This window comes from Protopterus annectens, chromosome 3.part0 (genome assembly GCF_019279795.1).
Source record: "Protopterus annectens isolate FY-2018-M chromosome 3.part0, PAN1.0, whole genome shotgun sequence".
Lineage (NCBI taxonomy): Eukaryota > Metazoa > Chordata > Ceratodontiformes > Protopteridae > Protopterus > Protopterus annectens.
Window position 1 is genome coordinate 1897895460 of NC_056731.1, and position 25107 is coordinate 1897920566.

The following is a 25107-nucleotide window of genomic DNA, read 5'->3' on the forward strand; positions in this document are numbered from 1 at the left end:
GATGCCAGGGGAGGACTTTGATTTTTTTCTTAGATCAATGCCAAAAAAAGTACTCGTCTAAGAAGTCTGTCCCCAGTTCTTTCAGTACTCTAGCCTCCCTCTTTGAGTTGACAAGAAAGCTCTGAAGGACTTGGTGCTTAGGCTGTTGAATTTTCTTCAGCTCTGCTCAAGTTGTCAACATTTTGGGCGTATGAAAGGTGCACTTAAGCTTGGGAAGCTACAGTAGCTGCTGTTATATCCTGTGCAAGACATAACCCATATAGCTAAAGCTTCTGCAGCAGTGATCAAATGATGAACTTCTCTACCCTGCATGGATGTACCAAACAGTGGCAAGCTTTAGATACTCCTTTTATAGTAGACCCTGAACTTGAAAATAAGAAACAGACAAAGAAACATACTATCGTAGTTTATATTGCATGATGATAGCTGGGGACTAACTCTTAGACTCATATTTTTTGGCACTGATTGCTGATGTTTGACCATGACTTTTTTAAATGTCTTATGTAATCTATCTATATTTTCCCCTTTAATTCAGGTCAGTTTTTTGTGTGCATATTTGTTAAACAGTTCAATGAAGACTGGCCTGAAATGACTGAGGATCTGGTCATTGATGGAAAGAGTTAAGAGATGGACTCTGTGTATATCCTAGATGACTGCTACAAAGACAGCTGAGATCTGAATTTCATTTTATAAATGATTACTGGTAATTTTAAGAGGGATAGTACTGAAGGAGTGTTGTTATAAATAATCAGTACAGGGGAGTGGTTGGTCAAAAGACTTAGTATGATAACAACCAAAATGATTCACTGCAATGAGATACCTGAAAATCAAGTGTCACTGTCCAGTCAAGAATACTTTCTCTTCCTATTTGCTTACTACTACAAGTAATGAGACTGATCATGTAGCGAAAGTTTCATAATGAAGGATGCTGCAAATTATGACCACAGCAATCTCCTTCCACTCAGTGTTAAAGTCTCTAAGTTATATTACTTGCTTATACATTTTTGCTAGTCTAGTCTGCAGCCAGAAATAAGAAGTTATGTACTCACCACAACATTCCATCTGAGTAGGTATCTTCATTTGTCTGCAACCTTTGGGGATACGGATCCGATCTCGGATCCGAGCCGGCAACTTATACCACAGCATAGATCCGAGCTCCTAGCTCCTCCCTTTACCCATAATCCCCTGCCAACCTTGACTGACCTCAGATCAAGTTTGCCCCATATAACAACTTGCTAGTGTGTCCCGGAAGGGACTCATGTAAGACAACTCCTACTTAGAATCATATTGGTCAGGGGGAAGGCGGGTGGGATGGTTGCAGACAAATGAAGATACCTACTCAGATGGAACGTTATGGTGAGTACATAACTTCTTAATCTGAAGTAGGCACTTCATTTGTCAGCAACCTTTGGGACAGAGTCCCCAGCTACCTGAATCTTGGGTGGCCTTCATGGAAGGATATTCCGGAGCACTGCAGAGCCAAAGGACGCCCTACCTCTGGAGACAACATCCAGTTTGTAATGGCTGATAAAAGTATGGGATGAAGCCCAAGTGGCTGCGGAACAAATATCATCCAAGGGAACCCTAGATCTAAAAGCAGCTGATGTAGCAATGGCCCTAGTAGAATGAGCGCGGACTCCCTGAGGTGCAGGCCGTCCCGAACTCTGATATGCTAAGAGAATACAGCTCGCTATCCATCATGACAGTGTAACTTTAGAAACCGACTTGCCTAGGTTGGTTTTGGCAAAGGAGACAAACAACTGGTCGGATTGTCTATGACCAGCCATTCGATGAATATAAAAGCGCAGTTGTCTGTGCACGTCCAAAGAATGCAGCTTATACTCTCCTTTGTTCTGATAGTTGGGGAAGAACACGGGAAGATTAATACATTGATTAATGTTTGCTTCGGAAGATACCTTAGGCAGAAAAGACGGATTGATCCTGAGGTAAACTCTATCCTGATGGAAGGTCAAATACGGTGGTTTGGCACAGAGAGCCTGAAGTTCAGAGACTCTTTTGGCCGAAGTAATGGCCACCAGAAAGGCCATTTTTCCAAGAGAGGTATTTGAGATCAACTGTGGCCGCTGGCTCGAAAGGGGGCTAGTCAAGGCCTGCAGAACTAAAGCTAAATCCCATGGGGGTACTATCTCCCTGACAGGAGGTCTGAGGAGGAAGGTACCCTTAAGGAAAGCTTTACAGAGCTTGGAGGTAATATGAGGGCCAGACTCATGCCCTACATGATAGTGCAAAATCGCTGCTAGTTGCACCTTGACTGTAGAACAGCTAGCCCCCTGATGAAAAAGGGTAAATAGAAAATCCAAAACCGATGTTAAAGGCGCTGTAAAAGGATTTAAATGACGGTGCTCAGCCCAGATGGAAAAGCGTTTCCACTTACTCCGATAGACCTTTCTGGTGGATGGCTTGTGTGCTGCTACTAGAATGGCTATGACTGGTGAGGAGACTCCGGGAGTCCTAATCAAGAGTGGAACGGGAGCAACCAAGCCGTCAGCTTGAGGTTGACCAGGTTGGGGGTCGGAAGACCCAGGGGGTGAGTAATGAGATCCGGAAGAGGATCCAAAATCCAGGGCAGATGAATCAGGTGAGACCATAGGTACGGGAACCACGTCTGACGAGGCCAGAATGGGGCAATGAGGATCATCTTACTCCCCAACCGACTGGCTTTCTGTAAAAGTTTTAGCATCAGGGGCAGTGGCGGGTAAGCGTAAAGGAGACCGGGTGGCCAAGCATGTACTAGGGAGTCTCTCGGGGACTCCCCCAGAGGGGGGATTAGGGCGAAGTAACTGTTTCATTTGGTATTTGAGGGAGAGGAAAAAAGATCGCAACAGGGTTGCCCCCATTGGGCAAATATTCGCTCCGCTACTAGAGGATTGAGAAACCATTCGTATGGAGTCAGGATTGTACGACTGAGCCTGTCTGCTAGGATGTTGGACTGTCCCGGAATGTGCGTTGCAATGAGAAAGCGGTTGGTGGATATCGCCCATTCCCACACTCTCATGGCCTCGCGACAAAGAGGATAAGACCTGGTTCCCCCCTGTTTGTTGATGTACCAGACCACTGACATGTTGTCCGTATGTACCGCAATCGTCCCAATCGGAAGAAGGTCGTGAAGTGCCTGCAACATCAAAAGCACCGCCCTCATCTCTAGGACATTGATATGCAAGGAGGTCTGTATGTCGTTCCACGTGCCTTGGACCATTCTGCCTAAATAATGCCCCCCACCCCAGGTGAGAAGCGTCCGTGGTCACTGTGGCGATGGGAGGAGGCATCGAGAATGGACGTCCCATGTGGAGGCTCGGGGACTGGAGCCACCACACGAGCGACCTTCTGCAAGTCCTGTTCAGGGGAATGGGATGGTACAGAGGGTTGCGAGACAGGGACCATTGCACCTGAAGGGTCCAATGCAGGACCCTCATATTCAGACGGGCCAAGGGCAGCAGAGAAATTGCTGCCGCCATGGACCCTAGAGCCCTCAGGACCAATTCCGCCGGTGGAGCTTGAAGTTGAAGGAAGGCCTGTACATGCAACCTCAGGTTCTGAAGCCGATCTGGAGTCAGAAAAGCAAGCATTAGTTTGGAATCCAGTCTCGCCCCTATGAAATCTATTACCTGTGTAGGAGCCAGAAAGGACTTGGCCATGTTGACTGTCAATCCTAGACGTGGAGCAAGATTGAGGAAGTAATCCCTGCATGAACAGAGCAGATGCCTTGTAGGGGTGGTAAGGAGCCAGTCGTCCAGGTATGGAAAGACCTGAATTCCCTGGAGTCTCAGGTGGGCCACTATTGCTGCTAAGACTTTGGTGAACACCCTGGGGGCTGAGGTGAGACCGAAGGGGAGGGCCCTGAACTGAAAATGACTGGCTCCCAGCCGGAAGCAGAGAAACCTCCTGGAGCGTCTGTCCACTAGAATGTGATAGTAGGCATCCTTGAGGTCTATCGAGCACATCCAATCGTTCTCCTGTAACAGGGGGAGAATAGATTGCAGTGTGACCATCCGGAACTTTTCTTTGGGTACTGCCAGGTTCAAGAGAGAGAGGTCGAGGATGGGCCTCAAGTCCCCCGTCTTTTTTGGCACCAGAAAGAACCTGGAGTAAAACCCTGATCCGAGCTGATCTGGGGGGACGGGTTGGATGGCTCTTTTTTGTAAAAGCTGCTGAATTTCTGTAGCAGCCACCTCCCTCTGACTGGGTGGTACGTCGGGGAGGCTTCTGGTTTTGGGGGTTACAATAAAGGGAATTTGGTAACCTCTGGATATGATGCGAAGCACCCAGCGATCTATTGTTATGGACTCCCACATTGCTAGGTGCCTCGAAAAATGCCCCCAGACTGCCACCAGAGTGGAGCAGCCGGGCAACCCCTCAGGGGGTCTGCGTGGGCCTCTCAGAGAAGGGTTCTCTGGACCCAAAATTCCTGGGACCCCCTCTGCCTCTAGGGCGGCGTCCTCCCTGTTCTCCTCTGCCATGAGAGGACTGATTATCCGGAGCAGACTGGGATTGATGCGATTTCCGGAACCACATCTTCTTCTGACCCTTTTGGTTCTTGAAAAAGGACCTCTGGGGAGCAGAGAAGCGGACTCCGATGGCAGACAATGTCTTCCCGTCTTTCTTGCTCTGGACTAAAGTGTCACGAACGGTTTTGCCAAACAGAGCAGAACCATCAAAGGGGGCATTCGCGAATAACGCCTTAAAGGGTTCCGAGAAGTCACAATGTCGGAGCCAGGCTTGTCGCCTCATGACCAGACCGACTCCGCCAGCTCTAGTGGCTCCTTCAGTGGCATGAGATAAAAGCCGCATAGAGGTGTTAGAAATGGACCGTAGAGTGGACATTCGGGAGGAGTACAGTTGTTTGTCCCCTTCCGACATGGACTCTGGGGGGGAGGCAGCGTATTCTTTGATCAGATCCTGCTGCATCCGGATGATGTGTGCCATATAGTTCAGCGCCCTCATCGAGAAGGTTGCTGAACTGAAGGCCCGCTTCCCAAGGCAGTCCATCGCACGAGACTCCTTGCTCGGTGGGTGGACCGTGGGGCTCTCTGAGCCAACTCTCTCTTGGTGGCCGCCGACACCAACATGGCATCCACAGAGGGACCTCTGCTCCAATGGGTTCTCTCTGTGGGGGCACTCAAGATCCTGTCCAGATGCTTGGGGACCGGCTCTACAGTGTCCGGCTCCCTCCAAGCCCTGATGGCAATAAGATCCACCAGGGGGTCGGGGACGACGACACCCAAGAGGTAGATGGCCCTGCTTCGAACGCCTCTAGGAATACGGACTCATTGGAGGAAGATTTGGGGGCAGACCAACCCCCCCTGATCCTAAGCATTTCCATGATGTCTCCAAAGGAGACATCCTTGGGGGGTGACCTTGGGGAGCCTTCCCCTTCATCTAAGTCCGTATCTTCCGTAAGGGACTCGGGGGAGTCCACGTGCCTCCTCTTACACTTAGACTTGTGAGGAACCTCCTCGGGGGGGCTTTCCGAGGAAGTCTCACCAGCAATGTCATGTTCCGAAGGAACACCCCGAGGCGCTGAAGCAGGCTGCCCCAAAGGCCGGGTGATCCGGGTGATGGGAGCCTGGACCAGCTGAGAGGGAGTGCAGAGGGGAGCCGAAGCCAGGACCTGAGGTCTGGATGCACTCAACAGTGCCCTCTCCACTGCAGCGAAAGCCGAGGGGGAGCCGCCCTCAGTAGGATCCAAGAGTCGACTCCCACCTGGATCCGAAGCGGGGACCAGACCCAGGGCCGAGACCATCGGATCCGAAGGACCCGCGTGCTCTGACAGGGACGGAGCCGAATGCACACCAAATCCCTCGGATCCGAAGCTCGGACCACGGCTCTGAGAGGTCGGATCCGACAAACTCGAGGGAACAGTCGGAGCCGAAGTGCCCAGCACTGTTGGCTCTGACCCACCCCCTGATCCAACGCAGCTCGGCTCCAAATGCTCCGAACCCGGAAGACGGGTCGGAAAAGGAGTGATTGGAGCAAAGAATGGGGTCGAGCTCCCCCCCCAGAGGGGGGGGGGAGGCAAGAGCACTCCCATCTGCAGCTGGGCCTGGATGAACCTCCTCATCAACTGGTCCATGTCTGCATCCGACATGCTAAAAGTGGACCTCAAAGAGGCCACCGAGGCAGGCCTGGAGTGTCACCTCGATGACCTCGGTGAGGACCGGGTCACCCCCTCCTCGGGTCCCGGAGAGAAGCAAGGGGATCGGATCTGAGGAGGAGGTGATCCAGAAGCCCTGGAGGGAGAAGTCCGTTTGGCGGGCGGGGCCGAGAAGGAGTCCTCGGCCCGCTGCTTATGGTGCTTCTCTCTCCGCTTGTCTTTCGTGGCCTCCCTCTCCTCCGGAGCCAAAGCGGGAGGTTGAGTCCTGACCGGAGGGAGGGGGGCAGGAGTGGCCGCCACCGAGGGCTGGATAGTGGCCACAGAAGTACCTGAGGCCAGAGCCTGATCTGGGGGCAAAAGGCCCGCCAGAATCAGCTTCGACCTCCAGTCCTTAAGTGCCCAGGGGTTGAACGCCACGCAAATCATACATCCAGAGGAGAGGTGTTCAACCCCAAGGCACCTAATGCACTGGGTGTGGCCATCCGCCGGTGAAAGCTTATGGCCACACTTGGTGCACTTAGAAAAAATGGCTTTAGGGGCCTCTGACATTTTAAAAAGGAAAACACACTCACTAGGCCCCTAAACACACCACACACACACACACTACGACCAGCGAGGAAGGGAGGAGAAAAGGATCACAAAAAAAATAAAATTTAGTTAGCTAAAAAGGGCTATAGGGTACCTAATCACTCACTCTCACTCACAGCAACAGAAAAAAGGAAGAAATTTAGCAATTTTTTCCTCACAATTTCGATCCACCAGGAGTTCAGGAACCTAGCTTGTAGCTTGAAGCGCGGCAAACTAGATCTGAGGTCAGTCAGGGTTGGCAGGGGATTATGGGTAAAGGGAGGAGCTAGGAGCTCGGATCTATGCTATGGTAGAAGTTGCCGGCTCGGATCCGAGATCGGATCTGTATCCCCAAAGGTTGCTGACAAATGAAGTGCCTACTTCAGATTAGTAATTATACCAGTTCAGGCTTCAGTACTATAATGCTCATCTGCTGTACATTGGGCATGCAAGAGACAAAAATGCAAGTTCTGCAACTATGAACAATAAGGTGTGATTGGCAGAGAAGTACTGTAAATTCTGAAACTTACTTAAAACCTTTCAGTTTTTTTTTTATGGAGGGGTAACCCCACCCCTTTACACAGGTACTATATCCCCACACATGCTCCTCATAAATACTGATCCCAAAATCATTAAATCTCAGTGCAAGGAGAATACTCTGAGGTGACATAACCTTGAACATAGTATATGTTCCCCTCTTCATGCTTTTTAGTGTTACTGGAATTTCAGAAGAACACCACTCATTGCATTCTGATGTAGAATGCACTAAACTATCTGGATGGCACCTAAAACATTTAGCAGGTGTTTCTCAAATCAAAGAAAAATATTTCTTTCTGTTTGTGTTACAGTAGATGAAATATTTAAAAGCTGAAGTCATTCTTCTCTTGTACGTGCAAGATGCATGTGCTGATTTGCTGGCTACATATTTTAGCTTGCTGCACTGTATGTTCACCCCAAGACACTGTGTGAAACCTACTGCATTACTAAATGTTTAAATATGGTATTCCTATTCCTTTTCATTCTACTACATTTCCTTTGTGTGTTTGAAGTTAATCATTTTATTGCTGAATTAAAGTTGCCACCTATCTATTTTTTTCTGGATTGTCCAGAAATCAAGTGTCTGTCTGGCTTTTCCATTTTGAATCCAGACTTTCTTGCCATCTGACCCATCCATGTTGCTCCTGCCCTTCCTTGCAGCTGATTAAACATCACTTGACAGATGAATGGGTAGAATCAATCAAGAGTGTGATGGCCAGGACCAATAATATCACATGCCACTGCATCACAATATCAATAAATGCAGCAGCACAACGTAGTCTGGCACCATTTTGTGGATTAGCATTTTAGCAATACTGGTATTGTCAATTGTGTGTTATTATTGCATAAATTAGGTAGGAAAGGAAAGGTATGAATAACTGTGGTGTGGGCGGCTATTGACAAGTGTGTTCACTCTGTCTTTCTCCTCTCTGTCACCTGTGATAATCATATTAAAGTGCACTGACTGCCTGGACAACTGACTATCAAAACATTTTTATGTTATTTCTGCAAATGCAGGATAAGCTGGCATTCAGGGAAAGCCTGGAAGGTGGTTTGGGGTTGTGTACGTACCTCACAATAGTTGAAACTGTCCAGATGTTTGAGGAATGTCCAGATCTTTGCCTAATATTTTAATTTTACTCCTCATAAAATGTGTGGTTTTCTTGCAAATCAAATCATTGAGGACTGAAGTCATTATAAAATAACATACATAATTTGAGTTTGACTTCATATCCTTCAGAAAATGCACGCTGTTTCATATAGTTATAATGCTGGAAATATCTGTCATTCCACTTGGTGTGCTATCTACTTCTCCATTTAAGAAAGAAATATATTTTGCTCTACTAACAAAGTACATTATTGAATTATTTAACTGAAATCATTTTAAGTCATCATTTTATGCACAGCAGTAATACAGTAGCTTGAGTTTAGAATAAAACAACAACATATACAGTATACAATACATTGCATTCCTCTCACCTTTTATGTTCAGTCATTATGTTCAGTCATTGGCTCCTTATGCCAATGAACATTTGAGCTCTCAAAGAACTTTGCACTTTGAGTTCTTCAAGAGTTCCAAGAAATGCAACATGAAACTGAGCTACTGGAACCAACACATTTTTGATGGACAGCTTTCTCTGCCTCTTGACAAGTAGTTTGACGGGGCAGTTGTTGGCTGTGACCAATAAGCTCTCAGAAGAGCTTTTCAGTTGCCGGCTATGTTGTGCTTATTTTGAGGTTACCATGGATACAGTTACAGTTACAGCAACTGTCCAGACTTCAGAGGTTGGTCTCTTCCTGTAGGCAAAGGATACATAATCTGTGGTTAATCTGCAGTACAGTGGCGGATTGGGTGGAAAGGTTGTTTTACCCCAAGGCTTTGATGGATGAAGATTATTACTATTAGACAGCAAAAGTAGGTGGTGCTTTGTGAATGTCTGCAGGTAATTCACAAGTAATTCTCCCACACCAATATTTCCAGCAGGCACTGTACTCTAATGGCAGAAGTCTTGGATCACGTTACAGGAAATCCTGAAAACATGATTTGATATTAGACTGTGGGTTGTGTTGGTTTTAGTTTCAGGAGTTCACTTATGTTGTCTAGCACTAACTTCAATGTACTCTCTTCAGAAAGTCTCCCTATATTTATTTATTTGTCATTTGTTAACCGGGTTAGTCCAACTGAGTCAAAAGACCATTTTCAGTGGTGACCCGGGGAGAAAAGCTCCAACTATACTAAAACAAAACAAGTACAAAACAATACAAACTACATATAACAGTTAAAAAATTAAGAGCTGTATGAAGTAAGTTTAACAATTGCATAAAACGTTTAAACAAGATATACAGACTGGTTCAAAAGAACATAGAGAAGATAAACATACAGGTTATAAGGAGCAAAGACAGGCTAAAGTTGAATTACCTATACAGGCCTATAGCAAAAAGTTAGTACCCATGTTACATACAATGTGTGTACAATAAACTACTGAATAGTTTGTCACTGGCATACTGGAGGTTATACTATCTATATCTCTAACAGTTTTATATATATATATATATATATATATATATATATATATATATATATATATACGCTGCTGAAAGCTTCTCATTGGCCAGCTTACAGGTCATTTACTCTACATGCCTAGGAGAAATAAGATTATAGCATAAAGACAGATAGGGAGGAAAGGGGGGGATTAGGTTGATTCCTGACACTGGCAGGAGCTAGAATTTGCAAGGAAGTTTTTCAGTTCTTTTTTGAAGCTGTTTGTGTGTTTGATATTACAACATTTGTGGGGGGGGGGTTGTTCTAGGCTTGGGCAACAGTGCTTTTGTATAGTAGTTTGCCTGTGTTTTTGTTAGGTTTGTAAATTGTCAAGAAAGAGTTGATTGGAGCTACAGAGAGTGTGATTAGGATTATAGAGGGATACTAGAGTGGAGAAGGAAGGGTAAACTGAAGGTTCACTGATTAAGGCGGGAGTGAATTGTAGTTAGGATGACAGCAGTAATTGGGGGAGTTCAAGCCACTGGACTGGTCTAGCCTGATGAGCCTGGTCTGCAAGGCTATGGAACGTATCATCATGGAACTCATAAACAAAGACATTGGTAACCTCCAAACTCTGGACCTCACCCAGTTCGAGTTTGTGAAAGGCAGATCATGCCTTCTGAACCCGATCATCTTCTTTGAGGCAGTCACCAAAGCCGTAGACATGGGTAAGGTGGTTCACACAGCCTATCTTGACCTCGCCAAGGCTTACAACACCATCCCCCATTCTGGAATTATAGCTAAACTCACTAAACTAGGTATAAATCCCTACATCACAAGATGGATTGCCAACTGGCTCACTGACAGAACCCACACTGTAAAAGTTGCAGACTCCAAATCTGACTTCAAACCAGTGAGAAGTGGAGTACCACAGGGTTCAGTCCTTGGACCTCTCCTGTTTGGTATCTACTTCTCTCAAGTACAGGCTAACACAGAAGGCCTCTGGCTAATGAAGTTCACAGATGACTGCAAACTAGGAGCCATAGATGAGTCCCCAGATGATGTGGACATCCTACAGAAGGGCCTCACTGAGATAGATGCCTGGTGTCAGAGGCATGGCCTCAAGCTGAATGCCAAAATGTGCAGTCATCCCCTTTAGTAAAAACTCTGTACCCATGAACTACCACATAACCGGCAGTCTACTTAATGCCAAATGTGTGATAAGAGACCTTTGGACCCAGGTGGACAGTAGTCTCTCCTTTGACAATCACATCGCCACAGTAGTCAGGAAATCCTTCTATGTGGCACACCTCATTACAAAAGGGTTCTCATCCAGGAAAAAAAGAGGTAATTTTTCCCTTCTACTCGGCACTCATTAGACCCATTATAGAGTACAATGCCCCTTTTGGAATGTACCTCACAAGACATCTGCAGCAGCTGGAAAGGCCACAGAAGTACCTCACAAAGAGGATTGCTGGCCTCAAACAGATGTCCTACACTGACCATCTCAAACTCCTGCTTTACTCCGTAGCATATCGCCTACTCCGAGGAGATCTCTGCCTAACATATAAAGCTATGTTAAACCCAGAGCTGTTGGACATGCTACACCTTAAGGAATTCCAATCCCTCCGAGCTACATGCTCTAGGGACCTAAACCTTGTCACCACAATAAACAGGACATGCTGGAGGGATAGATTCCTGTCCCAGAGACTTCCTATACTTTGGAACAAGCTACCCATCTATGTCAAGCAAAGTTCTTAGGTTCATAGGTTCATAGGTTCGTACTAGGCTATCTGCCCTAGGGCATTTATAAGCCTAGCCAGAGTGTATGTGGCTTACACCACCCCTTAGGATGAGAATACTACGCCCTTTTAGGGTTTAGTTTACTATGCCTCTGTCTAGTAGTGACACAGAGATGACCCCCGGGGTAAACCTACGATCTCCCATCCACTCGTCGAGATTTCTCTTGAATAGAGTCAGTGAGGGGCTCTGCCTAACATGGACTGGGATTCTGTTCCAGAGTGTAGGGAGCCTCTGGGTTATGAATCTGTCCCTCCAGCACGTTCTATTTATTTCTGTGTTGAGGTTTAAGTCACTTGTTCTCGTGGCTCTGATGGATTTGGATTTTCTGAGGTGGAGCATGTCCATTAATTCAGGATTGGACATGGCCTTGTACGTCAGGCACAGATCACCTCTGAGTAGGCGGTATGCGACTGAATAGAGCTGGAGTTTTTTCAGTCGGGCAGCATATGACATATGTTTAAGACCCTTTATCCTCTTGGTGAGGAACTTTTGGGGTCTTTCCAACTGCTGCAGGTGTCGGGTGAGATACATCCCAAACGGGGCATTGTACTCAATCATTGGCCTGATAAGAGAAGAGTACAGGGGCACAATGACCTCTCTTGATCTAGATGTGAAACCCTTCATGATAAGGTGGGCAATATAGAAGGTCTTCCTAACCACTTTGGCAATGTGAGTGTCAAATGAGAGGTTACTGTCAACCTGGGTTCTTAGGTCCCTGATTACCTCTTCCGTACTTAATGGATTACCGCCTATGTGGTAATTTGTCGGTACCTTGTTTTTCCCAAAGGGTATGACTATACATTTTTTGGCGTTCAGCTTAAGGCCATGGCTGTGGCACCAATTATCTGTTTCTATGAGGCCTCTCTGAAGGATGTTTGTGTCCGCTGGAGTATCAATTATGGCGCCCAGTTTGCAGTCATCTGCGAACTTTGTCAGCCACAATCCTCCTATGTTTGCCTGTACCTCGGAAAAATAAATGCCGAACAAGAGGGATCCCAGGACTGAGCCCTGTGGGACACCGCTTGTGACTGGCTTAGAGTCTGACATAGCTCCAGCAACTCTGACCCTGTGGGTTCTGTCCTTGAGCCAGTTTGCAACCCATCTTGTGACATATGGGTTTACATTTAAGCTGGTGAGTTTGTCTATGATGCCCGAGTGGGGTATTGTGTCAAAGGCTTTGCAAGGTCAAGGTAGGCTGTGTGAACTGCCTTACCCTCATCAATGGCCTTAGTGACTGTTTCAAAAAGTTGACCAAGTTCAAAAGGCAGGATCTGCCCTTGACAAAGCCAAATTGGGTAGGATCCAATGTCTGTAGGTCCCCAATGTCTTTGTTTATGAGTTCCATAATGATCCTCTCCATAGCTTTGCAGACCAGGCTCATCAAGCTTATGGGGCGGTAATTTCCAGGGTCCGTAGAAGCACCGCCTTTGTGAAGTGGGACCACTGTTGCCGTACGCCACTCTATGGGTACGTATCCTGTAGTAAGGCTAAGATTAAACAGCAGCCTTATGTGTGGGTTTAGTTCCTCTTGGAGTTCATGTAGCACACAGCCCGGGACACCATCCGGTCCCATTGATGCTGTGTTTTTAGCTTTAGAGAGGGCGGCTCTCATCTGGGCATCTGAGATGTTAGGAGGCTACACTCTGCTGGGATAGTTATTTCTCCTTTGGGGGAGGGAGGAGAATTTGCACTGAACCTGTCTGCCAGAATGTTGGCAATGTCAGTGGGTTCAGTGTATTTTGTGTCATTTTGGACTAACTCTGAGCATATCTGGGAGTTTCCACCCAGGTTTCTAACATAGCTAAAGAAGGCCTTGTGATTGTCTTTTGTGTCTTTTGCAATTTTTCTCTCAAAGTTGGCCTTGGATGATTTTATGAGTGATCGTAGTTTTTTGCTAGTACTGATCAGAGATGCCTTCCCTTTTAGGGATTTTGCTCTGTCATGTAGTAGCTTCCTCCTCCTGTTGGGGTCCACCAGACCGGGCGCCTGCCTTTGGGGGAATGGGTCTTGGTTTTATTTGGGATTGCATGATCCATGCATTCTTGAAGGTGTCCATAGAAGGCATTTGCAAAGGATTCAGCAGTGTGGGTTTTGGTTTCCACTGGCCCAGGGGCCTTGAAAGATACCACTTCAGTCTTAAGAAGTGTGAAATTTGCTTTTGAGAAGTTCTTCACTGTGGTCTTTTGTGCAGGGGGGGGGGCGGGATGTGGATTTCCAGTGAGATTAATTTATGGTCTGATCTTACCAAGGAGGGATGTACTTCCGGTGTGGAGCATTTTGTCCCCATGTTTGTGATGATCAGGTCTAGTATATCGTCTCCTCTTGTGGGAATGGTGACTAGTTGTTCCATTGCATTTGAGTTTATGAATTCTAGGAACCTTTGGGCTAGGGTGTTGGGGCTTGAGTAATGTTCCCAGTCTATGTTTGGGTAGTTGAAGTCTCCCAAAATGATGGTATTTGGAGAGACATTCATACTCTCCAGTGTCTTCAGGAAGGCTGTGTGGGGTTCCTGAGTTTGAGAGGGTGGTCTGTAGCATGCTACAAACTGTAAGGCAGTTTTGCCTATGGTTAGTTGCACCTGGATAGTCTCCGATGCTTCGTGCGTTGCCACTAACCTGGAGGTGTGGGTATCTTTGATGAAAATGGATACTCCCTCCTTTTGTGGTTCGGTCCAAGTTTTGGGGCCGGAAAGCATGATATGAGGTAAAACCTGATAGTGCTGGGGTGCTCTCAGGAGCCTTGAACCAGGTTTCAGTCACTGCACAGACATCAATGTTCTCCATACTGAGGAGGGCTTCGAGGGCGTGCATCTTGAGGTTTAGACTTCTGGCATTGAGCAGCATTACCCTTAGTTTTTTTCCACTTGTGTTTTCTAGGGAGGTAGGTTTGTCATTTGAGCCTTGCCTAAAAAAGGCACTATGGGGGTGGCAAGAGCCTTGGCCAATATCCGGAAGCCCAGGGTGACAGGTGCAAGCCATCCCTTGCGAAGCAGCGTGGCTTGTCAAGCATGTCATCCCAAGCAGACAGACACTGGATCCCCTTAGAATGACACCAGTAATTAAGCCAATTGTTAAAACTGATCATTTTGTCTTTGTACTGTGGCATGATTCTTGGTGAGGGTAAGATGCTGCTCAGGGTCAGGGTCATACCGGCCTGGGCTACATAATCAGAGAGCTCCTCTATGTCTCTTTTCATGTAGTCCAGGGAGGTACGTCTCAGGTCGTTCACACCGGCATGTACAATGACTGAGTCATATTTGTACTTGCTGTGGAGTGACCTGAGTGCTTGTGTTATGTGGCGGATTCTAGCTCCCGACAGGCAGCTTACTGTGACCCTCTCCTTGTTCAGTCTGGTGAGTGGGACGTCAGTGTGCCTGACTATGGAATCACCTATTACAAGTGTGTCTGGCATGTTGTTTGGCCTTAAGGGCTGTGACTGTTTAGCACACTGACTTTGTGAACTATGTGTTGCATGTGCTATGTCTTGAGGTGGTGGTTGCTTGGGTGTCTGCTTTGGAGGCCTCTGTTGTTTTGGTAGATTTTTAATCAGCGCCTCCGAGTATGTTTTTGTGTGTTTATGTGTTTGGTTTGCAGTTGTGATAGCTCTATGTGAGACTGGGTTTGTGGTGTGCGTGGTTACCTTCTCCTCCTGACTGGTCTTGCCAGTACTGAATTGAGAGAGCTCAGCCTCCAGTTTGGCTATATAGTTGCATCTCTCGCATATATTTGTATTTGTTGGGAGGAGGAGAGGGTTGTCTGTGTACATGAGGCAATTGTAACATTGCCTCAAGATTCCCAGATTCACCAGCTGAACAGGAGAGAACGCCAGCAACTGACCCTTCGACATGCTAGAAATAGTGAAAAAGATTGCTGTGTAACTGAGTCAGAAAGGACCTATAGGGAAATGGGTACTCAACAGAATTTAGGTGAATGAAGTACTTTCATTTGTTTAAGAGTGCTTTACCTGTATAAAAAATGCTTAAGGAGCAAGTGCTGAGCTTTTCAGATAGAGCACTCTTCAAGAAAAATCTTGATGAGTGGATGGGAAATAGGAAATACACCCCGGGGATCACTTCTGTGGCTCTGCTCGACAGAGGCACAGGAAATTAACTTTCTTGGGTAGCGTAAGCCAGGGAACTTTGTTGGCTAGGCTTACTTAGGCCTATGAACCTATGAACATACAGAGTTGTTCTAGAGCAAGGCAATGGTGAGATTTGTTAGGCTGATTGCTGGCAAATCTAGCTATTTTGTTATATGTTTGTTCAAGCTTTGTGATTAAGGTGGATTGTAGATGTGTAAGAATAGGAGAGGCATAGAGAAGACAGGGAAGTTAGAATGCCTGTGCCAGAGTGAGTTTGGAGTCAGAAGACAAGAATTTTCTGTTTCGAAAGAGTAGTCCCAGTTTTTGATGCATCTTTTTAATATATTGTTGAATATGGAGGTCAAATTTTAATTGGTCGTCAGTTGTGGTACCTAGAAACTTAGTGTATGATGCAGCTTTGATAACAGTGTTATCAAGAGATAAGGTGGTGAAAGTGGCTTTGTGATGGGAGACAGATTTAGGAATGAAGTTAAGGAGTTTGTTTTTTTATGGTTAATGATGAGTTGGTTATCAGTTAGCTATTTTTTGGTGGTGAGAAATGAGTTTTGAGTAATAGACTTCAGGTGAGTGATGTTATCAGAGAAGGAGATAAGAGTAGCATCATCAGCGTATTGTATAAGGGAGGAGGTGCCACAGGGCGATTGGAGGTTGTTAGTAAAGATGTTGAAGGGAAGAGGCCCTAGAATAGAGCCTTGTAGGACACCTGACTGAATAGGTAAGAAAGGGGAGCAGGAGGATTTCCAACTGGCTCACTGTAGCCTATTGAAAAGGTAACTGGAGAACTAGAGAATAGTGGAGGTGGAGAGGTTGAGATCGGATAGTTTGGTTAGTAGTTTAGAGTGAGATACAGAGATATATGTCCGCATAGTGAATGTTTTGGGCCAGGGGAGTGTTCCTGAATAATTATAAAGCAGTTGGGATAAAACTGCATATGTTTGCATTTCTTTGTACTATGGATGCATAAGATGATTTTGTTTCCTTGGATATGAGCTATTGCTCACTAAAATGTGTTGCTTTGTCTGAAGCTTTTTTTCAGAACTCTCAGAATAAGATTTATGCTGATCTTTTTATCTTCACCCACTCTGACTAAAAGTACATTGGAATAAGGATGTGAACAGGGCAGTTTACTTCACTTGTCTGTTATAGTCAAGCAAGGATTGCTTTAGCAGCTCTTGTTGTGGTTACTTTCGACTCCAAGTGATATGAAGGATGCAATTTGAAGGTACAGCATAGATATGAATCTGGCTGAGACTGCTATGTTTTCCTGGCAACCACTATAATGTCTATTGTAAATCCCAATAATAATGGTCTCCATGTACTAAATTCAGGCTTTGAATTAGACGGAGAGAGAAAAGTCTTAAATTCTCTATTATTCTGTTGAAAAAAATTAGCATTAAATGTGACATTGCTAAAATATTTTTACTGCTATTCTTAAATCTGTTCAAATTATGATACTTGTGGACACTTCTAAAATATTATTCTCAGCTCAAGTAATGCTTGAAATGTGTCTAGATTTGCAAATGTCTAATAGGAAATTCACCCCGGGGATCACTTCTGTGGTTCTGCTTGACAGGGGCACAGGAAAATAATTTTATTGGGTGGCGAAAGCCAGGGTACCTTTTTGGCTAGGCTTGTATAGGCCCTAGGGCCAATAGCCTAGTACCTACCTATGAACCTAAGTGTAGTCTGACAGAAAACAAAAAGGCTAAAAAAATGACAGATACTGAAACAGGGATCACTACTGGAAGCATGGGAAAAAAAGGCAAGGGTATTGCCCACATCCTTTATCTGTGTCTCATGATTAAGCCTTTTGTAAGGTTGTTGAAAAAGTGAGAAGAAAATGCTGTGTATCTATTTGCAGCACAGTAAATGGTTACTGGTTTGATGACCATTAAGGATTAGGCAATAGAGCTGGATATTGGTTGCCTTGATTGAAGCCAGAATAGTGGTCAACATAAACTTGAATCTAGCCAAGATCCCAGAATTAAAACCCTGGGTTGCAAAAGTCAGTAAATCTAAGGTCCAGAAAATACATGCAACTTCTACATAGAAAACAATGTAATATTTTGTAAAACCTAGAAAACTTTGTGGACAAGATAAAGGGATAGGAAAGCTTATTGGTCTTAAGTATCAGTTTTCCTTAAACATTACATGCATGCAATAAATATAAATTTGATTGCTTCCCACTGACTTAATTTTCTTTCTGTAATGGAACACTAGCAGCAACTTGGCTCAGTATGCAAGAAGAAAGTCACTTTATGCAAATATGTGATACAACTAATGCTTTAAGTCTGTAACTGGAGGTCAGTACTTTCTTTCTACATTACATGAGCTTGTATATTTAGTTTATGTTAGTTTGTAGGGGCTTTGGCTATGCAAACAATTTTTTTTGTTTCATCATCATAAAGGTAGTCATTCTGATAAAATAAATACAAATATTGATTAAAAATGCTGTCAGCCACGGTGGTGCAATGGTTAGCATTGTCGCCTTACAGCAAGAGGCTCTCCGGTTAGATTCTTGGCATTAGTGCCTTCTGTGTGGAGTCTGCATGTCCTCCCTGTGATCGACAGAACATTAAAAGACATGCAGATAGATGCGTGAGTGTGTGTGTGCTTTCTCTGAAGGTTGGGTGCCAGGCTGGGAACTTGACACCGTAAAGATTCACTGCCAATCATAAGCGGACTGGTGATCTGCTGTGGCAACCCCTAACCAGGAAAATCCGAAATACTTTTTATTGATTAAAAATACTGGTATGCTTTTAATCTCAGATGGCCTTGCTAGACAGCATAATAATCAACAGAACTGAACTGTTTATATCCAGAAGCTCTTGCTGTGTCCATCTTCACCATGTGCTGTTATGGTTTATATTCTTTAGTTAATTAACCAGAGTAAAGCCCTATTTTGTCTAGGTAAGAATATTATACACATTTGTTCTACTGACTCAGAATAAACTAATTATCATTTTAGGGTGAAAAAAGCTGAATGCCGTGATCTGAAACTTATTCACAATTATTGCCTGCAAAATCTTGAGTGAACTTGATCCAAATATTCTGGAGTTTTTGGGTGAGGGAGTGAACTCTACCATACATCTAGGAGCATGACACAAGCTATTTCAAATTTATACAGTTATTTTGCAGTTTATTACAGCTGAAAAATAGTATTCTGGACTTGATAATATTTAGACACACTGTGATTGGGTTACTATCAGAAGAGCGAATGCTTAAAATAGTGAATGCTCTTCTATCGAACCAAAAACTACGAAACCTCAAAATGTCGAACGCACAGAACAGAGATATTTTTCCCAGGGAAAAAAAATCGCTGGGCCATTCTCGGGACATTGCTGTTTTCTCCACTGTGGTGTGATCTCAGAGTTAGTATATTTAAGTTGGGGATGTGGGTGACAAAGCCCCCCACTTTATTTTGTCTGTACACTCTTTTTTTTTTTTGGATCACCAGATTTTTTCCCTGGGAAAAAATTCACTGATCCGTGCTTTCGACATTTTGAGATTTAGTAGTTTTTGGTTCGATAGAAGAGCATTCGCTATTTTAAGCATTCACTCTTCTGATAGAGACCCCTGTGATTACTTTTTTTAAAAATAAATACAGTTTTATTTTATATCCACAGATTAATATGCAACATGACTCCACATACTAAAAATTAAATTCAGCTTACATTTGAGTTTACATCTTCATATATCACATAAAATTCACACTGTCACCTTTTTTTTCTTCGCTCTCGAGATTAATTTCTTGGCATCCATGACTTGAGCATGTAATAAGCAGGTTATAATTGGCGAACCAGTCTTAATGCTTTATATTAAGATTAAGAAGGCCTTACTATGTCTTGATATTTCTGATTTTATACTCCAACTTAAAAACAATAATTTCTTCACTCACTAGTGTGCTTGCTTCCCTAACATGTGACAAGGCACTTTGTAATGAAGTTTTAAACTCTGTTGTCTTAATATTCGAAAAATACATGCCCCATTGCTCTCAATGAATCAGGGACGAATACAGAAATAATCAGTGGCACTTTTAAAATATTAGTACTATTTACTCAAGACATTGACAGAATAACACAGTAACAATTAATAGATATATTTTGAAGTAAAGTAAGTCTATAACTCTAATTATTGTCATTATTGATTAAATATAATTAATAACATTTTTTATAAGTCACAAGTTTAAGGAGGAATTAAGAGGGACAGAGTTTGAGTGTTATGGTAGACATCCTTTTTCCTTTGCCTGACTTCATCATGCTAATTTGCTTTTACTTGCTGCATAACTACCTTGTAATTTATTTGCAGTCCCATGTATTTTCATTCAATTCTGCTTTACTTTTGCAATGAAATTATTAGCCATTATGAAGTTGTTTATGCTGACTAGCTGTCCTGAAATAATGCTGTGCATATAAATAATATAGATTAGCATGCTTTGTTTCCACATTCTTATTGATTAATTCTGTGATGTCTTTCCATGATTCTGCATTTGAGGCTGGTCATATTTATGGGTCTGTAGAAGGTATCCCCTTATGCAAGAGAATGAGTGCAGTTGTTCTATATTCACTTTGTACAAAACCTCTATGGAGGCTGTGGTTAAACAGTGTTGTTAGGGAGTGACTAACCTGTGTTTCATGCCATTTAAGATGCATCTAGGGATATTGTCATAACTCATCAAAGCAGAATTTTTAGCTTTTGATAGCATTTTTAAGACTTGGTTGATCTTGTGAGATAGCCTATTAATGATAGGTAGAAATAGGCTGACTTCAGGTATATTTGGACTGATGAGTATCACCACAATCTACAGCTTCCAATTAGAGGATGTGAGCAAGTATCCTTGTTCAGAATGTATATGGCGCAAATGAGGCCCCCTATCCCTAGGCACTGGTGTAGCTGGGTCACTGTATGGTATTAATATCTCTTTTGGTTTTATTGCAGTTGTATACTGAGCAAGTGATCCTGCAAAATCAAAAATCATGTTTGGGAAAAGATCACTGGATCAACAAGAGGCTGGAAGCAATACCATGATGTCCTCCAAGAAGCCCAAAACATTCTTCAATTATAATAAGCAGTGGGAGCAAAGTTATCCATAGGTGCACTTTGTACCAAATGCAGATGCTAATGCCAAGTGCACATCCTGTGGAACAATGTACACTATCAAATGGGATGGAGAAAAAGTACTGAAAAGCCACCAGAAGTCAGACAACATCAGCAAAGCCTTCTGCTCCAGAAGCAGAACTTACTGATGGCAAAGATCATGCAGCCATTTTCTCAACTAGTGAAGCCTTCAAAGTGACAGCAGCTGTGGTGGCAGCAGTTTATCATGGTGTAATATATAATTACTCAAATTTATCCATGGACTGTGGAGGGTAGCTGGGACAAACACTTTACCCCGATTCTACTGTGGCTGCAAAATTTATCTGTGGGAAGACAAAAACAGAATGTATAGTAATGAATGCACTTGCACCTCATTCAAAGGAGCTCCTTCTACAGGAACTTGGCATTTCCCATTTCTCTCTGGCATTAGATGCATCCAGTAATGATAACAGAAAAATGTTCTCCCTAGTTATACAGTACTTCAGTCAAACTCATAGTATACAATAGAAGCATCTTGATATCTATGAAGACCAAGATGAAACTGATAAAGCCATTTTTACAAAAATAAAGGATGTTCTCATGCAGAAGGGGGTGCTATTACAAAACTCTTCCAGCTATGCTGTAGACAATGCTTCAGTTAATTATGGGAAGCATAGGTCTGTTTTTCAACATCTGAAATCTGATATACCTCATATCATTCCAGAAAACTGTTTGTGCCACATATTGCATAACTGTGCAAACCAATCCAGCAAGGCCCTTGCAACATTTGATGCTGAGATGCTAGTTTTGAAAGTCCACAGTGAGTTTTCAATGTCTTCCAAAAAACTTGCACAGTTAAAGGACTTCTCTACTTTCCTAGATAGGACTTCAAGGAACTAATACAGCATTTTGTCACAAAGTGGCTGTCTTTGTTTCCTGCTATAGCAAGACTGGTAGAATGCTGGCCTGCTATTAACATTTTTTCATTAGTCAAAGGCCAGATGACTGTCTCCCACTCACCCAGAAGTTTGTGGAGGCCAATGAAGATGGCATCATAGAAGACATCTCAAGACTAAGTGCTACTTATGCTTCATGAACTACATTTTGCAGGTTTTTCACAAGTCAGTTGTAAAGCTTGAAATCAATAAACTCCCTGCCCCAGAGCTGTATGCAGTGATGGTGATTCTCACAGATGAGCTGTACTTTGGCTCTAAGGCTTCATCTGCCAGTAAGCATTCACCTCTAACAGTGGGACATCTGGTCTGCAGGGACTTCAGTACCTCTTACACAAAAGCATTTTCCTACTTGCAGAGAGGTTTGATTTTGATAATAGCCCCTTTAAAGCTATGCAGATCTTCAACCTCCAACAACCTGTAACCTGGTCAGAACTGTGTACAGCTGTGGATGCATTCAAATTAGACCTGGACATTGATGAATTTTACTTGGACTACTACAGTTTAACTGCTGCATTGCCAGCCTTGTTACAGATGACAGAGACATCTGTAATTGACCTCTAGGTAACCAGTTTTTTAACGCTCCAGACTGCAAAGTGCTTTACATATTGATGAAGCTTGTCCTTTCAATTCCCTCCAGCAATATTTTTTGTGGAAAGAGATTTCTCAATTATGGGGAATTCATGGACTGATAACAGAAGCATAATGCTTGTGTCTCTTGTGTCACCTGCAGTTCAGCCTTAACAAGAAACACAAGCATTCTCTTTCTGATAACAGAAAGAGTGCTTGTGTCTCTTGCCAAGGCTGAGCTGATGGTCAAATTAAAAATTAACATGATTTGTTCACAATTTTATGCATTTGTAAAAGGTAACTAGATATTGCTAGAGGTTGCCAGATCAAATGAGATATATAGTTTCAAACACAAATCAGTTATCATCCTAATTTCCTTTGAAAATATTAGTACTGTATATAAAGTTGCATCACTGGACTTTGATTATTATTTTCAGTACAATATAAAATTTATAATATCACAGGTGACCTTGATTTTAAAATGTTATTCTTGCTCAGTTAACTGACAGTCATAAATGCATGGGTATTCCATGGTCACTGAGTCTAATGACTGTTCTTCTCTTGCCAGTACTCTCACTAAGGGGGCACCTCCTTTCTCCTGGAGGGCCACACTGATCAATCCTGGAGTAAATCTGTGGATATCCATTCAGTCATATAGTTTATGTTTAAAGGAAAATAATGTGTTCCATTGCTTAACATGCAGGGGAAAATTATTCCAGAGGTTTTGAAGGCACTGTATTGCAAACCTGTCCCTTTACCATGTTCTATTCTTCTGTTGCTGAAGGTTTAGGTCCCTGGTTCTAGTACTGGTGTACATAATGGAGCTGTGGAGAAACAGGAGGTCCTGGATAACTGGGTTTCTAATGGCAGTGTAAGCAGAACTCATGCATAAAAATACAGGCCGCCATTCCACTGATATGATGTGCATGGATTTCCTTTAGTTGATTGCTATAACCCTACTCATTTCACACTTGTTCAAGTCATTAACTGTTCACTCCTACTTAGGTGGTCCATGTAGGAGAGATTATGTGGCTGCAAAATGCCACAGAGCTAGCCAAACAGATTTCTGCATTTCCTCAGCTTTGCAAGCATACTGACAAGCACTATCTTCATCTCTTGTGGAAGTACTGCATTTTGAACTTGATGTAGGAAAGCAGACTGTCCAAGAGGAGCCATTTAAGGTGTCAGAAGGTTTGGGATCTGGACAAGGGGAAAAGCTGTAAACCTAGGACTAAACAGCACTAATATTAAATCAATTCAGTATGTCTGTCCATCTGTACCAGTGCCAGTGCATCAGTGTTACTGTACAAGTAAGGACTCAAATATGTACACCCTTAGTTTTTCTCATTCTAATAACTGCACAATATTTCATTACATATCAGATTAACTTAATAAGTAATTTAATGATTAACTGATTATAATGGTGGAATATTGATGCATTGCAACTCATGATTAAATGTAGGGGTAAGCTGCCTACTTCTTTCTGTAGTAATATGACTGATAGTATATCACTAAAGAAAAGTTCTTTTCCAGAGAACAAGTAACTTTCATCTGAAATTGCTTTCTGTCACGAACAAACAAAATGATTGGTATTTCCTTTTTCTAAGAATGACAGTGGATTCATGCACAATTTGTTAACGTAAACACAGAAATCAACCCTCACCCCCAAAAAATATAGATGCTTTTTTATGCACTGTTCAGTGATTGCACTGTTAATCTATACCTGTAGACAAGTATAATGCAACCTCCAGAAATACTTTGAGATGTAAGCCAATATTGGAATGCAGAAAAGAGATTTTACCAATAAGGATGACTGCAAATAGGGACACATAAAATAAGCAACAGAGAGCTGGAATGTATTGGAAAAAATGAGTAAAGGTATGAAGGTATTAGGAGAAAATAGTGTTTGGAGAAAATAGGGTGTGATAGGCCAAGCAGAAGTTTGGAATGTGGGTTGAAGACGACCTTTCCTTGCCAAAGGTTGATAACAGAATATAAGCATAGAGAAAAGGAGTAGGAGAGTGTTCATGAAAGACCAGCTCTGGTTGTGTTTACTCTTGAGTCTTGAACAGAAGCTGCTGAAAAAAATAGTAGTAGGGCATATAAAATAATGCATACCAACTATAAGGATCAATCAGAAGAGGTTAGAAAATACTGAGAAATGAGAATGGAAAGGCAATATACAAAGATGCAATGGGTGGATAATTGTATAGCTTCCAAGTATGCAACAAATTCTAGAAGATGTAAGATTTTCACATGCAAGTATATTATTCTATACCCCAAGTAGTCAGTTTCAGTCTGCTTCCCAAAACATGGAAGTTTTCAGAGCATTTTTTACACAGGTAGACAGCATTTGCTGGAGGTGTGATGAGCAAGAAGGGGGTACCTGAGTGTGAACTTGTTTTTTTGGGAATGTAACAAGTTGATAGATTTTTGAAATTCCCAACAGGATTCTTTGACAAACATGTTTGGGGAGAAAATTATTATAACTACAGAAAAAAGAAGTTACGTCTTACCATAATGTTCCATCTGTGTTGTCGATCTTCACTAATCCTTGACTGTGGGTTCAGTTCCATAGCTCGGAACCAACTCGGCCGCTATTCCAGGTCACGCCTTCCAAAAACTCTGGATCTTAGCTTTACCCAGAATGCTTCTCTCAAGATTACCTCACATCGAGTTTACATAACATAGTGGCAGACAGGAAATAACAGATCAGAGACCATATCTGTATTCATAAGGGGATAATACTCTGTTAGGATACATCCATACCATCAAGAAACTGAAAGGCAGAGGGAAGGACGGAGGGAGGGAATGTCAAGGATAACTGAAGATCGACAACACAGACGGAACGTTATGGTAAGATGTAACTTCTTTATCTGATGTTGTCAATCTTCACTTAATCCTCG

The 25107-nt window shown here is 43.3% G+C and overlaps 1 protein-coding gene across 1 annotated transcript in view; it reads right to left on the bottom strand.

The window, feature by feature from the left end:
- Positions 1-25107, bottom strand: part of SLC9C1 (solute carrier family 9 member C1) — a 3253894-nt gene that overhangs the window by 2289789 nt on the left and 938998 nt on the right. The window lies entirely within an intron of this gene.